Consider the following 16,219-nt stretch of genomic DNA (forward strand, 5'->3'; position numbering starts at 1 on the left):
TAAATAAAAAAATATATACATATTAGGTATCTCCACGTCCGTAACAACCAGCTCTATAAAAATATCACATGACCTAACCCCTCGGGTAAACACCGTAAAAAAATAAAATAGAAACTGTGTCAAAAAAAGCAATTTTTGTCACCTTACATCACAAAAAGTGCAACACCAAGTGATCATAAAGGCGTATGTCCCACAAAATGGTACCAATAAAACCGTCACCTCATCCCGCAAAAAATGAGCCCCTATATAAGAAAATCATTTAAAAAATATAAAAACTATAGCTCTCAGAACATGGACACATTAAAACATAATTTTTTGTTTCAAAAATGCTATTATTGTGTAAAACTTAAATAAATAAGAAAAAGTATACATATTAGGTATCGCCACATCCTTAACGATCTGCTCTATAAAAATGTCACTTGACCGAAGCCCTCAGGTGAATGTTGTAAAAATAAATAAATCTACTGTAAAGGTGCATCAGGGGGTCTTCAAATGGGACATGGCATCTAAAAACCATGTGGCGCTCCTTTTCTTCTGAGCCCTGCTGTGTGCCCATACAACAGTTTATGACCACATGTGGGGTGTTTCTGTAAACCGCAGAATCTGGGTAATAAATGATGAGTTTTGTTTGGCTGTTAACCCTTGATGTGTTAAATAAAAAATTGGATTAAAATGGAAAATTTGCCAAAAAAGTGAAATTAAATAATTTGATCTCATAGTAACATAGTAACATAGTACATAAGGCCGAAAAAAGACATTTGTCCATCCAGTTCGGCCTGTTATCCTGCAAGTTGATCCGGAGGAAGGCAAATAAACCCTGTGAGGTAGAAGCCAATTTTCCTCACTTTAGGGGAATAAAAAATTCCTTCCCGACTCCAATCAGGCAATCAGAATAACTCCCTGGATCAACGACCCCTCTCTAGTAGCTATAGCCTGTAATATTATTACGCTCCATAAATACATCCAAGCCCCTCTTGAATTCCTTTATTGTACTCACCATCACCACCTCCTCAGGCAGAGAGTTCCATAGTCTCACTGCTCTTACCGTAAAGAATCCTTTTCTATGTTTGTGTACAAACCTTCTTTCCTCCAAACGCAGAGGATGTCCCCTCGTCACAGTCACAGTCCTGGGGATAAATAGATGATGGGATAGATCTCTGTACTGACCCCTGATATATTTATACATAGTAATTAGATCTCCCCTCAGTCGTCTTTTTTCTAACGTGAATAACCCTAATTTTAATAATCTTTCAGGGTACTGTAGTTGCCCCATTCCAGTTATTACTTTAGTTGCCCTCCTCTGGATCCTCTCCAGCTCTGCTATGTCTGCCTTGTTCACTCCATATTTCTTTAATTCTTGTGGAGCGCTTAAAGAGTTAACAAAGTTTGTAAAATCAGTTTTAAGTAACTTGAGGGGTGTAGTTTCTACAATGGGGTCATTTATGGGGGTATCCACTATGTAAGCCCCACAAAGTGAATTCAGACCTGAACTGGTCCTTAAAAAGTGGGTTTTGGCAATTTTCTTAAGAATTTTAATAGTTGCTTCGAAACTTCTAAGCTTTCTACCATCTTAAAAAAATAAAATGACATTTCCAAAATTATGGCAACATAATGTAGACATGGGGGATGTTAAGTAATAAATATTTTATGAGGTATCACTTTCTGTTTTAAAAGCAGAGAAATAGACATTTTTAAAATTGCGAATTTTTCAAAAATTTTGGTAAATTTGGGATTTTTTCATAAATAAAGGTGAAATATATTGACTCAAATTTATGACTATTATGAAGTACAATGTGTCATGAGAAAACAATCTCTGAATGGCTTGGATAAGTAAAAGCGTTCCAAAGTTATTACCACATAAAGTGAGATATGTCAGATTTGCAAAATTAGGCCTAGTCAGGAAGGGGGCAAATGGCCCAGATCTGAAGTGGTTTTGCTTGTTGAAAGTCAAGTTAAGAATTGTGAACAAGAAAGGGGAAAAAAATCAACTTACCCTTTCACAGCATGCCCAGATGTCTCCTACAATCAGGATACCAGTGGTAATCAGTTAAAACTTCAGTTGGCTTATTTCATCCTTTTAAAATGTTGCAAAAAACATAGTGAAAAAGGACCATATTGGTCAGAAACACATTGCTTGGACCTCTTTTTTATGCCATATGTAGAGATGTCCCGAACTATTCGCCGGCGAACAGTTCCCGGTGAACATAGCTTGTTCGCGTTCGCCACGGAGGGCGAACATATGCGATGTTCGGTCCGCCCCCTATACATCATCATTGAGCAAACTTTGACCCTGTACCTCACAGTCAGCAGACATATTCCAGCCAATCAGCATACCCTCCCTCCCAGACGCTCCCACCTCCTATCAAAAAGCAAGGACAGCATCCATCTTAGATTCATTCTGAAGCTGCAGTGTCACAAATTTGACTAAGTTGTAATCGCAATGCTATTAATACAGGTTATATTAATCGCATTGTGAATTCAACTTAGACCTAGGTTCCTAATGGTCGTATTGCTAGAATATAACGAAGATTGAGAATATAGTGCGATATTCGTTATATTCGTCAATTCTAGCAATACAACCATTAGGAACGCAGATCTAAGTTGTAATCGCAATTTGATTAATACAGGTTATATTAATCGCATTGCGAATTCAACTTAGAGCTGGGTTCCTAATGGTTGTATTGCTAGAATATAACAAAGATTGAGAATATAGTGCTATATTTGTTATATTCGTCAATTCTAGCAATACAACCATTAGGAACTTAGCTCTAAGTTGAATTCACAATGCGATTAATGCAGGTTATATTAATCGCATTGCGAATTCAACTTACCACACTCTGCGTCAACTACGTAATTTTCCATGGAGTTTTGCCATGGATCCCCCTCCGGCATGCCACAGTCCAGGTGTTAGTCCACTTGAAACAACTTTTCCATCACTATTGTGGCCAGAAAGAGTCCCTGTGGGTTTTAAAATTCGCCTGTCTATTGAAGTCTATGGCGGTTCGCCGGTTCGCCCCTTCGCGAACATTCGCAGAAGTTCGCGTTTGCCGTTCGCGAACGGAAAATTTTATGTTTGCGACATCTCTAGCCATATGTTGTATTTTGGAATATTATGATGTGTTTTTCGCATAATTTAAAAAGTTTAAATAAGCCAGTTGAAGTTTTAACTGGTTGAGCGCTGGTATCCTCATTGTAACAATGGACTCTTTAAGTTAAGAATTATATCAATACATGCTCCAGATACTTGCCAGAAGATGTATATTATACATCAACCATAATGTACTATAAAATAATATACTCAACCATAATGTACTATAATAAAAAATAAGTGCGATCACATATCACATTTTAAGTAACAAAAATAAATTTCAATTAAAAATAATCTACAGGACAAATATCTGTATTCATGACTTTCGTAAGTATAGGAATATCTGTCTTGGGACTGATTGCTTAAAATGTCAGAAAATCATTCTCTGGATGTCTACTCGCATATTCTACAATGTTGTATTAGCTGGCACTGATGGATTTGTTCCTGTGTTTGCTCTGCTTATACTGTCTCGTGGGATTAGTACAATGTTGTCCTTGCATTGACTTTTCCTATATTGCTCAAATCAGGTAAGAATGGATCATAGTAATGCATTAAACTGACAATATAATGTTTAATGAATATTTAAAGTTTTTTCTGAGGCAAATTCTGGTTATGTTTCATACTTTTGGTCTACTTCATTTGTAAATAATATAGAATGATTTTCTTTCACTGTCACTGCCATATATTTAATTAATACATGTAAAACATAGGAAAATATTCATTTTTGCTTTAACATTAGCCATTCACTCTATATATATGATTATATCGTTAAAAGGTTACATTGTGATGGTAAAAAAGCTTCAAATTCCTCAAAGAAAACCTATAACCTCTAAACCTGTAACTTCTCTAAGTGTGGATCTAGGTAAAGTAAATACATAGGGGAAGATTTATTAAGACTCACATTGTTTTAATTTGCCCTGTGCTGACTTAATCTGTGCCACAATTATTAAAAGGTGTACACCATTTAATAATTTTGTGTTATGTCAGTCCGCTTGTGCATGAGAATTGAAGTCTACCCCAGTCAGAAGCTGGAGTAGATTTCTGGTGAATTGTCCGCCAGTTTTCTGGAACACAAATTTACATTCCTGCCATGGAGGTCCGGCTCATGGACCACTTCCTCCTGCTAAAAAGTCGCACATTTTGTCACAAACCTCACTTGAGATTGAATTTGGAGTGTTTCTGCATGAGAAAACTGGTCTAGAGGTCTAGTAAATCTATCTCAAAGTGTGCAATGCAGGGACAAGACCCAGTTAACTGCTCCTCACTCTTTCCAGCTCTGGTGCATAGACTCCCCTTAGTGGGATGAGTTGTTCCTTTTTTGTGTCAATAATTATTAACAGAATTACATTAACTGGTATGGCATGTACATAAATGATCTGCTAATTTGATCCTTGATTGGGAGGCTTGTTGGATTTGTGAGAGAACACATTTCATTTTTGACCCCAACTATTCCAATGTACGCATGTGCTATGTTGTGTATACCTCTGCTTTGTCAAGAAACTATTGGGGAGATTTCTTTCAAAACTGGTGCAAAGGAAAGCTGGCTTAGCAACCAATCAGATTTATCCTTTGAGTTTCTGATAAATGAAAGGTGGAAACTGATTGGTTACCATCGGCAGATAAGCCAGTTTTCCTTTGTACCAGTTTTCATAAAGGAGAGGCTTTTAAAGGTTCACACAAAGCTTCAATAATATGATGTCTACAGGTAAGGCCTTAATGTTTTAACACATCATGGGAATCAATTTTTGCTACTAACAAATGTTATTAATGTGTAGATCAGGCAGATGCTCATTAATACACACGATGATGACTCACTAATTGGATATTTTTGCTATTGGCTATTTTCTGTTTTAAAAAATAATAAAATAAATTGCATATTTGCTAACATGATCTAAATGCATAGCCTTATGTTTTCTACAATAATTATAATTTGATTTCGTTTTTAGGGAGACTCAATTTCTCTACCCATGTTTAGTGAAATATCTTTTTGGTAATTACTTTGTGTCACAACAGTTGTAATCATGGATATTTTAATTTTTTAACCCCTTATGATTAAATGTGTAGAAAGGAGATGGCACAATATTGATCCACATGCTATCAATTGTTATCCAGTTTGTAGGACAAACAAAGCAATGTTGTGGAACATTCAAATATGTGTATTCCAGGATATCGGATTTACTGTATGTTTTACTTGTCTGTGATAACGCCACCTGTCGTGCTAAACACACGTTCAGACAATACACTGGCTGCAGGGCAGGCCAGCACCTCCAAGGCGTAAAGGGCAAGCTTATGCCATGTGCCCAATTTGGAGACCCATAAGTTGAAGGGGGCAGACCCATCATTCAGTATGTGTAGGCCTGTGCACACATACTGCTCCACCATGTTGCTGAAATGCTGCCTCCTGCTAAGATGTTCCATATCAGCTGGTGGTGATAGTTGTTGTGGGGTGCTGACAAAGCTTTTCCACATTGCGGCCATGCTAACCCTGCCTTCTGAGGTGCTGGTGGTGCCCCAGCTGCGTTGGCGACCTCTTCCTCCTCCTCTGCCTTCGCCTTGCGCTTCCACTGTGCCCCCGCTGTCAGGTGGGAATGCCACATGCAGCACATCTACCAGAGTGCGCTTGTACTCGCGCATCTTACGATCATGCTCCAGTGATGGTATGTTGTCCTTGTAACGGGGATCCAGCAGCGTGGACACCCAGTAATCAGCACAAGTTAGAATGTGGGCAACTCGGCGGTCATTGCGGAGACACAGCAGCATGTAATTGCTCATGTGTGCCAGGCTGCCCAGAGGCAACGAAAAGCTGTCCTCTGTGGGAGGTGTTTCGTATGTGTCCTCTGTATCCCCCCAGGCATGCACCAGTGATGGCCATGAGCTGGTTTGGGTGCTACCCTGCTGTGAACACGGGTCCTCCCCATCCATCTCCTCCTCCTCATCCTCCACCTCGTCATCCTTCAGAAAAGTGCCCTGGCTGGACAGTAATGTACCTGGCGTTTGTGGGTGCAGGAACCCGCCCTTTAGAGCCACTTGTGAATGACTGGCCGGAAACCTTATGAAATTATCCCTCTTCCTCCTCCACCTCCTGTGCCAAATCTTCCTCCATCATCGCCAGCAGTGCTTTTTCAAGGAGGCAAAGAAGTGGGATAGTAATGCTGACAAACAGCGTTATCAGCACTGGCCATGTTGGTGGAGTACTTGAAACAGCGCAACAAGGAACACAGGTCTCGCATGGAGGCCCATTTATTGGCGGTGAAGTGCTGCTGTTCCGCAGAGTGATTCACCCGTGCATGCTGCAACTGAAACTCCACTATTACCTGCTGCTGCTTGCACAGTCTGGCCAGAATGTGCAAGGTGGAGTTCCACCTTGTGGGCATGTCGCATGTGAGGCGGTGAGCGGGAATGCGAAGTTACACTGCAGCGCTGACAGGCGAGCAGCAGCAGGGTTAGAATGCCGAAAGCGCACACAGACGGCCTGCACTTTATGCAGTAGCTCTGACATATCTGGGTAATTTTTAAGGAACCTCTGCACCACCAAATTCAGCACATGCGCCAGGCAAAGGATGTGCATCAAACCGGCTAGTCTCAGAGCTGCCATGAGATTTCACCCATTATCGCACACCACCAGGCCGGGCTTGAGGCTCACTGGCACCAACCACATATTGGTCTGTTGTTCAAGGCCCATCCACAGCTCCTGCGTGGTGTGGGATTTGTCCCCCAAACAGATAAGTTTTAAAACTGTCTGCTGTCGTTTACCCCTGGCTGTGCTGAAGTTGGTGGTGAAGGTGTTACGCTGACCAGATGAGGAGCCGGTAGAGGATGAGGAAGCTGAGTAGGAAGAGGAAGCAAGAGGAGGCAAACTGAAGCGCCCTGCAATCCTCGGTGGTGGAAGGACATGCGCCAAACTGCTATCCGCCTCAGGCCCAGCCGCCACTGCATTTACCCAGTTTGCTGTTATGGAGATATAATGTCCCTGACCGCGCTTACTGGTCCATGTATCCGTAGTGAGGTGCACCTTGCCACAGATGGCGTTGCGCAGTGCACACCTGATTTTGTCCCCCACTTGGTTGTGCAGGGAAGGGATGGCTCACCTGGTAAAGTCGTGGCGGTTGGGCACTACGTACTGTGGGACAGCCACCGCCATAAGGCCTTTAAAACGGTCCGTGTCAACCAGATAGAATGACAGGATTTCAAAAGCCAGTAATTTAGAAATGCTGACATTCAGGGCTACCAATCGTGGGTGTGTAGGGGGGTATTTCCTCTTCCTCTCCAGTGTTTGGGAGATGGAGAGCTGAACGCTTCCGTGGGGCATTGTGGAGATCCTTGGTGACCCAGGTGTTGGTGTTGCTGGCAGATCTTCTGTTTGCGGGGTGGCAGGTGGCACTGTCACTCCAGAGGTGGATGAAGAGGCCAAGACTGCAGCAGAAGAGGAAGCAGGAGGAGCCAGAGACCTTTCTTGGTTTTTGAGGTATCTACTCCACTGCAGCTCATGCTTTGCACTTAAATGCCTGGTCATGCAGGTTGTGCTTAGGTTGAGAACGTTTATGCCTCGCTTCAGGCTCTGATTGCACAGCGTGTGCAAACCACTCGTGTCTTGTCGTCAGCACATTGTCGAAAGAACTGCCACGCAAGGGAACTCCTTGGAGCTAGCTTTGGTGTGCACGGTCCCTTGTTGCGGTGGGCATTAGCAGGCATGCTGTCTAAGGGACGGCTGCTCCGCTTTTGCACCCTGCTTCCTCCTCTGCTGTGCTGGTGGCTCTGTGCGACCACCGCCTCTTCCTCCAAACTACATAGGTCACTCACATGACCTTGATTCTATGTGGGGTTGAGGACCTCATCGTCCTCCACATCATTTTCCACCCAGTCTTCACCCCTGCCTTCCTTGTCTGTCTGCACACTTTCGAAAGCCCCAGCAGTTGGTACCTGTGTTTTGTCATCATCCGAGAGGTGCTGCGATGGTCCTCCCATGTACTCATCTTGAAAGATAAGTGGTTGGGCATCGGTGCACTCAATCTCTTCCACTTCTGGGGCAGGGCTAGGTGGATGGCCCTGGGAAAACCTGCTAACAGAGTCATCAAAAAGCAGAAGAGACTGCTGCATGACTTAGGGCTCAGACTGCTTGGCTGATTTGCAAGGGGGTGAGGTGAAAGACTGATGGACATCGGCTGTAGGTGCCAACTCTGATCTTTCAGCAGGAGACTGGGTGGGAGACAATGTGAAGGAACTGGAGGCACTGTCAGCAACCCAATCTACTATCGCCTGTACTTGTTCAGGCCTCACCATTCGTAGAGCCGCATTAGGCCCGACCAAATACCGCTGCAGGTTCTGTCGTCTACTCGCACCTGACGAAGGGGTTTCACTTGTGCGTGTAGCTGGCACAGATTGACCACGTCCTCTCCCTGCAACAGGAGCTCCACCAGCAGAATTACAACCTTGGCCACATCCCTTATTTGACGCTCTCCTCATATTTCTCAAATTTAGGATCTTGCCCTAAATGGGTGTTTGTTTAATAACTGAATAGATCATGTAAAATGTAGAGCAGATAACCAGTGGCACTACACCAAACCTAAAATTGTCAGGATGCGACTGCCGAGGAGTGGTGCCTCACGGAGGTGCTCAGCTTGTAGCTGCAGTGAGCATATGTGATAAAAAGATAAAGAAAACAAAACGAGCGGCACTCACCGTTGATAGGCAGGTTACTTTATTCCATGGCAGGAGGGGGGTGCAAGGGTTGCAGATACAGCAGCAAATAAGCAACAGCCGTTTCGCGCGTGTATGCGCTTCATTTAGTCCGCTGGGACTAAATGAAAAAATAGATATGAGCGTATTTTTGTAATGAACCACTCTTGCTTATTGTATTTTCGTATTTTGATTTGTTCTTATTGGTTTATGTATGTTCACATATGCACCTTACATCATTGAAGAGGTCCCGCCTGACTGTAATCCCTGCCCTCCCTCTTGAGAGGCCAGGTGTTGATTACTTAGTAATTAAGCAAATTACTGCGATGATGCGGCTTCCTGTGCACTATAAGAAGGTGCCGTGACCTCTTCAGTGTTGGAAAGCCAGAAGAAGCGCATACACGCGCGAAACGGCTGTTGCTTATTTGCTGCTGTATCTGCAACCCTTGCACCCCCCTCCTGCCATGGAATAAAGTAACCTGCCTATCAACGGTGAGTGCCGCTCGTTTTGTTTTCTTTTTCTTTTTAATAACTGAATAGAACCACAGTATGTAAAGGGTGTATCTCACACGCCAAGATCCAGACTAGGCCGCAATTAAAGACTTGTGCCCAAAATGGGTGTTTTTCAAATAACTGAATAGAACCACAGTATCTAAAGGGTGTATAACACACGCCCTGATCAAGACTAGGCCGCAATTAAAGTTTTGTGCCCAAAATGGGTGTTTTTAAAATTATTGAATAGAACCACAGTATCTAAAGGGTGTATCTCACACGCCCTGATCCAGACTAGGCCGCGATTAAAGTTTTTTGCCCAAAATGGGTGTTTGTTTAATAACTGAATAGAACCACAGTATGTAAAGGGTGTATCTCACACATACTGATACAGACTAGGCCGCAATTAAAGTTTGTTGACCAAAATGTGTGTTTTTCAAATAACTGAATAGAACCACAGTATGTAAAGGGTATATCTAACACGCCCTGATCCAGACTAGGCCACAATTAAAGATTTGTGCACAAAATGGCTGTATTTCAAAAAACTGAATAGAAACACGGTATGTAAAGGGTGTATCTCACACGCCCTGATCAAGACTAGGCCGCAATTAAAGATTTGTGCACAAAATGGCTGTTTTTCAAATAACTGAATAGAAACACAGTATGTAAAGGGTGTATCTCACACTCCCTGATCCAGACTAGGCCGCAATTAAAGTTTTTTGACCAAAATTGGTGTTTTTCAAATAACTGAATAGAACCACAGTATGTAAAGGGTGTATCTCACATGCCCTGACCCAGACTAGGCCACAATTAAAGTTTGTTGAAGAAAATGTCTGTATTTCAAATAACTGAATAGAACCACAGTATATAAAGGGTGTATCTCACAATGACATATGCAGCAAAGGCTGCAAAATAAACTTTTTTGCCCAAAACGGGTGTTTGTTTAATAACTGAATATAACAGCAGTATATAACCCTTGAATTTCACACGTGCTGATGCTGCAAGACCAGAAAAATTGTGTATTTTGCCCAATAAAGGGTGTTTTATTAATAGAAGAATATAACCACAGTATATAAATAGTGTATCTCACACCGACTGATCCAGACTTGTCCGCAATTTAAGTTTTTTGCCCAAACTGGGTGTTTGTTTAATAACTGAATATGACAGCAGTATATAATCCTTGAATTTCACACATGCTGATGCTGCAATGGCTGTAAAATTGTGTATTTTGGCAAACAAGTGTGATTTTTAAAACCCAGAAAATTATGGCTGTATTTCTAGCTTAAATTGCACACTGACTAATCCAGATGTTGGATATTGCCAAAAAAGTGTTTTTTTTTTACTAACTGAATATGAAAGCTGGGGGGGCGTGGCCTGACTGGAGATGTGAGCGGACGTGCGGCGCTCGACTCCCAGCTGAATATCCTGCAATTCATCCTTTTCCCCGTCCTTCTGGGGCTATAATCGCTAGCCAGTACAGTGCAGTGCTTCCCCAGGGGTTCCGCTGTCAAGCGGAACCCTCTGGTGCCTTTATCACAAGATGACAACATTTCAGAGGACTCGGAGGTAAGTGATCTGAATGGCAAGATGGCTGCCTCAGCGCTTGAGCCTACTATCAAAGATGCCTTCTCAGCAGTGCTACAATGCAATTATGCAATAACTGCACTTCCTACAAATGTAGGTGGCCTGAAAGAGGATATAGGGCTACTAAGGCAAAACATGAGGCAAGTCAAAGAACGTATGGGTGAAATGGAAGGCTACTTAAAGGGCTTCTGTCACCCCACTAAAGTGATTTTTTTTTTTTTGGGCTAGTTAAATTAGTTATATAGCGATATATTAAAATATAATAGTGTTCCTTACTTTGATCCAGCAGTTTAGTCAAAAAACTAAGTTTTATCATATGCAAATTCGGTCTCTACCAGCAAGTAGGGCGTCTACTTGCTGGTAGCTGCTGCAGAAATCCGCCCCCTCCTCTTGTTGATTGACAGGGCCAGCCGGGATCTCCTCCTCCGGCCAGCCCTGTCGGCATTTCAAAAATCGCGCGCCCGTGTTGAATCTGCGCAGGCGCTCTGAGATGAGGAGGCTCGTCTCCTCAGAGCTCCCTCAGTGCGCCTGCGCCAGCCTCCTCAACTCAGAGCGCCTGCGCAGATTCAACACGGGCGCGCGATTTTTGAAATGCCGACAGGGCTGGCCGGAGGAGGAGATACCGGCTGGCCCTGTCAATCAACAAGAGGAGGGGGCGGATTTCTGCAGCAGCTACCAGCAAGTAGACGCCCTACTTGCTGGTAGAGACCGAATTTGCATATGATAAAACTTCGTTTTTTCACTAAACTGCTGGATCAAAGTAAGGAACACTATTATATTTTAATATATCGCTATATAACTAATTTAACTAGCCCAAAAAAAAATAATCACTTTAGTGGGGTGACAGAAACCCTTTAAGTGATTTGGAGGACCAAATGCCGCCAGTTAAAAGGGTGATTCATAATGTCACCATGCTTATCTCCAAAACCGACAATATGGAAAACAGGCTGCGGGGAAATAATGTGCGCATGATTGGTGTGCCAGAACGTACCAAAGTTACAGATGCTGTTGCGTTTGTGTAAAAGTGGCTATTAGCAAAAATAGGAAAGGAAAAGCTGTCTCCTCTTTTTGCTGTGGAAAGGGCGCACAGGGTGCTGTTTCGCCCCTCACCACCAGGGGCGCCACATCCTTTATTGCTTAGAGTTCTTCATTTTCGTGATCGGGATGCCATTTTGAGATGAGCAAGAGACTGCACCGATTTGACCATCAATGGAAACCGGATCTCTTTGTTTCCTGACTTCTCAGCTGAAGTTCAGAAGAAGCGTGCACGTTTTATTGATGTTAAACGCAGACTGCGACAGCTACAGCTTACGTATTTTATGCTATATCCTGAAAAATTTCACGTCGTGGCAAAAGATAAAACACACTTGTTTGAGGATCCAGTTGCTGCGTGTCAGTGAGAAGGATGGTACTTGATTTGTTGAATGCCACAAGTTATTATAATATTATCTCTCACCTTTTGTCTATATGGACAGATACTGAATGTGGTGTCATGTTGTTTTTGATACCTGCTATGATAATGTGGGGGGCATGCAGAGTACTTGAGTCATTTGTCTACCCAGTACCAGAGAAGGTCTTTTTTAGTATCAGTACTATGTCCTTCTTATCAGTGAGGAATGTTATACTGTAATGGGGAGATCAAATATGTACTAGCATAGACGGGAATGTATGCCACATGCTAGTACTTATTGAACATTCCCTTTGTTTGCTATTGCAAGTTTGATCGTTCTGGAAATTATTTTCCCCAGGTTTTCACGTGTATGTGAGATGTCTTTATGTGTTATGTATGGGTTGGGAGGGGGGGGGGGGCTGGAGGGACTGTGAGACCTTATTAGCTAGACACCAATGGTTATATGTGTATGGCCGGGGCGAAGATGTTAGCAGGCCTGTGCTCTTATGGCTTGGAAATATAAATGGGTACCCTTAGAATAATTGCCTGGAATGTGAGGGGGCTGAACCAACCTGCTAAACGCAATGCTGTCTTTTATGCTATCAACCGGCAATTTTGTGCCTCTCAGAAACTTATCTTACTTCTTTGAGAACACATCTTATTCACAAAGCTTGGGTGGCACAGAAGTTCCATTCCTCCTATTCCATGCAGTCAAGAGGTGTGAGCGTGTTAGTACATAGAAATCTCCCCTTTATTTCAAGGGATGTACATGTGGACAAGGAGGGTCGTTTTGTATGTATTAACTGCTCTGTGTTCCAATTCCAAATGATACTAGTAGCCGTTTATATACCTCCCCCATTTTCCTGTGAAGTCCTCAAAAAAGTACTTTCTTTTACCTCCAAATTTCCAGATCTACGAGTTTTAATAGTTGGCGACTTTAACATGTTCTTGGACAGATCCCTAGATAAGTTTCAATCTGGCCCTTTTCTATCCTCACTAGCCAGGACGCTCGCTGAAGTAGACTTGTATGATATGTGGAGGACCAGAAATCCTGGTGTGAAGCAGTACTCCTGCTACTCGTCATCGCATGGCTCTCTCTCTAGGATTGATCTGGCTGTGGGATCTACGGGAGTGCTCGATAAGGTCCAGGATGTTACTTATTTACCCCACAGTATTTCTGACCACTCTCCAATATTGGTAGTGATGGATTTAGGGAAAGGGCTATTTGGTCCAAGACAGCCGTGGCGACTAAACCCTTTTTGGATCCAGTTAGTTGATACTGGTACTGTGATATCTGTTGCTTTGGACAGAATTTTTTACCAATAATGAAGGTTCAGCTAGCCACTCTGTTGTATGGGACACAATGAAAGGTTATGTTAGGGGGATATATATTAAACGGATTAGCTCCCATAAAACTAAAAGTAGGGCACTCACAGCAGAACTGCTGGATAGAGTTCAGACCACGGAAGCTAAATACATCTCTAACCCCTGTTTAGAAAATAATTTGCATTGGACGGAAGCACAGGATTTACTAAAAGAACATTTGATTAGTAGAGCTGGGGACAAACAGTTTTTTAAAACCCAACATTATTTTATGGAAGGGGAAAGTACAGGTCACTTACTGGCTATTATTATTAAAACACAATCAGGCCCATCTTGTGTGTCGGTAATCACTAATGCGATGGGTGTTTAGGTATCGGGAGATGATAACATAATAAGCGTATTCCATTAGCATTATGAGGATGTCTATAAGTCCAGGCTAAGGATTGACTGCAGAGAAAGGGAGCAATACCTGCACAATATCCAGATGCCCAGCCTGTCCAATGAGGAGAGATTATTACTAGATGGGGACATTCAATTAGAAGAGATGGTATTGGCGGTACAATCGCTTCCTAATGGGAAAGCACCTGGGGGAGACGGCTTACCTGGGGAATTATATAAAAAACATCAAGAGGTTTTGCTCCCGCATCTCCTACAGGTGTTTAATGAATCTTATAGGACAGGTATTTTACCAAGCTCTGTGAGAGAAGCATTGGTGGTGGTGATCCCAAAACCGCATAAGGATCCCAATATGGTAGATTCATATAGACCTATCTCGCTTTTAACAGTAGATATATAAGTGCTGGCCAAGGTACTAGCTAATAGGCTCCTAAATGTTATCTCTCGCATTATTCATGACGATCAATGCGGATTTATGCCGGGAAAATCCACGTCATTAAACCTTAGGCGTTCGTTTCTCAATATTCAGATGGGGGGGAAAGAGTGGCATGTGGGGTGGGATGTGGGGTGCCCTGCGGTGGTCTCCTTAGACGCTGCAAAGGCCTTTGATAGTGTTGAATGGGAGTACTTATGGGCAGTCATGTCAAAGTTACGGTTCGGTTCTGGATACATTAACTGGGTAAAATTGCATTATAGCCAAATGAGAGCAAGACTGCGAATAAATGGCAAGCTCTCCCCAATGATGACACTGGAGAGAGGCACCAGACAGGGATGCCCTTTGTCACCCCTCCTGTTTGCCATTGCTATAGAGCCCCTGGCTCGTATTTTGCGTTCTACGCCACTGATTCGGGGCAGTGGAGGAACGAGTCTCGCTATACGCGGATGATATGTTATTGTACGTGGGTGATTTGACATCATCAATAGATCCCATTATATCATTAATTTCAGACTTTGGAAAACAGTCTGGCTTACTAATTAACTGGAATAAGTCAGTTATTCTTCCGCTGTCCCCTCTTCCGGAGCATCTCTGTCTGAATCACATTAACCTGAAAGTGGTCTCCTCTTTTAAATATCTTGGAGTCAATATTTCAGTTAAGCCCCGATCTTATGTAGTGGATAACCTGGTGCCACTAATAGCTAGATTTAAACAGAAAGCGGTCACTTGGCATAAGCTTCCATTATCGGTGATAGGTAGAGGTAATCTTCTTAAAGTGATCTGGATGCCACAGTTGCTCTACATACTGCATAACTCACCAGTTTGGATACCCATTATTATTATTATAACTTACAGCAAATATTTAGATCCTTATGGTGGAAAAAAAAAATAGTAGAATTCGGTATGAAACATTGCAGCGAGATAAAGAAGCGGGGGGACTTAGATGCTGGAGATGTCTATCAGACAGAGGCTCCTTCATACATGTATGGTGGGAATGTCCCAGCCTCTTTGGGTGGTGGGAGAAAATATTTCATAAAGCTAATCATGTATGTGGAGCGGACCTAGTCCCTTCCCTAGAGGTTGCACTTCTGAACGTTTTCCCATCTGGACATAGGATCTCTAACCTGGAGCTTTTTAAACATCTGATAGCAGCAGCCAGATTTCTCATTCCGAGACTATGGCTTTCTACAGAAACCCCTTCTATTGAACAATGGCTTTTAAAAGTAAACCAAATCCACAGATTCGAAGAAATTTCCTCCTGGGAATTGAGAAACTACCAAAATTTCATGAGAGTGTGGAAAGATTGGAAGACGTTCAGGAATCTTAATGAATCGACTCAAATCCACCATCAGATTTAGGGTCTCTATTCCATAAGATTTGAAGTCCTAAACTTTTATTTCAAAGGTTTCCTTAATCCGTTTGAGCTCTATACCCTTAATCTTCGTAAGCCATTCGCCTTCTTCACCCATACCAATCCATTCCTGTATACTATAACATCTTGTTCTGTCCATAAGGCTATATTTGACAAGATAAGAAAACTTGTAATAATGTTACAACTTATATATGTCAATGTATACTCTGTGACATTAATGTTCTATTTTCTGTTACTTTAATCGTGAGGTTGCACCCTCCATTTGTACTGTATCACTGATTTCAATAAAGAAATAAAAAATAAAAATAAAAAAAGAAGCGGGGGGACTGGCGTTACCTAACCCCTTCTATATTTTCTAGCAGCTCAGTTGCAACACTTCAAAGGCTGGGGGTCGCCGGGAGGGATGGGAAGATGTGGTGAATTGGTGAAATGGGCGTCGTTTTTTGTCCTCCTATATCGATC

The sequence above is a fragment of the Bufo bufo genome, chromosome 2 (genome assembly GCF_905171765.1).
Source record: "Bufo bufo chromosome 2, aBufBuf1.1, whole genome shotgun sequence".
NCBI classification, from domain to species: Eukaryota; Metazoa; Chordata; class Amphibia; order Anura; family Bufonidae; genus Bufo; species Bufo bufo.